Consider the following 1,366-nt stretch of genomic DNA (forward strand, 5'->3'; position numbering starts at 1 on the left):
CATCGAGAAAAGGCCGGTGCACCTCAATTGCTTGAGGAATTGACCGGACGACCTCCAGGAAGTTAGAGTCGTGTTCGGGTGACCTCAATGTCCCCCGGGTCACCACCATGCTTCATGGTGATGCTAGATCTCGAATGTCTTCGTTTTGAGCGGAAGAATGGATGTCCATGAGATTTTCTCAAAATTTGGACCATTATATCTCTTCCAGGTTGACCAATTTGGTCAAACCAAAGCCTATATGAGTCGGTGTCCCAAATATCATGTATGGCGACAACATGGGATTCGATATTCGAATCGTAGTGACATACAGTTCACTAGATTGACTCATGAATTTCTCCAAGATGCGCTTCAGTTCGCATTCATGAGGAGGTATACACAAAAGAATTCTTGTTCATTCTCACAATGTGTTTTCAAATGAAAACCATTAGCAGGAATGTCTTTAAAACTTAACATGGTTCCTTATAATGTTGTGGATAGTTCCATTATCTGCGAAGCACTCAATGTCTCTATGAGACATAACTACAAGGAGTAGATAGGCGAGTAAATAGCTCTACTTGAACCATTTAGAAGGATTGAAAGAAGCTACGAAAAGCTGCAATCCCGAGAGTGCATAAAAATTTCCGCGCAGAATGACCTTTGCGCACTAAAACAGTCATAACTTCTTCGTTAAAATAGATATGGACAAACCATGAAAAGTTCTGAAAACTAGACTCGTAGAGCTTTCCAATGATATAAAGATCACTGTCTGGTTCGTCCGGAACTGTTCAAAAAGCTCAAACGAAGTTGACTGTCCAGAAGGGACAGATTGCTGTTTTTCGCAGATTTGGCATGTGCGAAGCTGTGAAGCTTGCAGGTGGCGTGTAGGCTTTTTCCTTAGCCAAAAGTGACGTATGTATGATCAAAACCAAGTCCTTTCGGTCGTTCTAAGGTCGTAAACTCCATGACTAGTTAGCAAAAGCTCCCTGACATGAACATAAACTAACTCAGAGGACCTAGAGGATCCGATCATGATGATAATTTTCCAGCTTTGATAAGTCTTCAACGTCTTTTGCAAGACGGCAATTGGTTTAATAGCGTAGGGGGATCCAAAATCAAAAGCTTTCGGTAACTCCAAGTCAGTATGACCAGGCATGTCCGTGGAGGGTCGGTAGTGCGAGGCACACTTAAAACCACTATCTCCTTAATTTCGGACAATTCTAAGACATCACACTGAGCTTGAATGAGCCTAGTTGAACAATTGATGATGAAAAATCCGCTATAGGGTAGAAGACTTAACCGGAAACACGTGGGCGATCCTCCTTGAGGATGCAGTGCCAAGAGTCACCTTCAAAAGAAGGGACCAAAATCGGCACAATATGCCATGTTT

This window comes from Fragaria vesca, linkage group LG5 (assembly GCF_000184155.1).
Source record: "Fragaria vesca subsp. vesca linkage group LG5, FraVesHawaii_1.0, whole genome shotgun sequence".
Classification (NCBI taxonomy): Eukaryota; Viridiplantae; Streptophyta; class Magnoliopsida; order Rosales; family Rosaceae; genus Fragaria; species Fragaria vesca.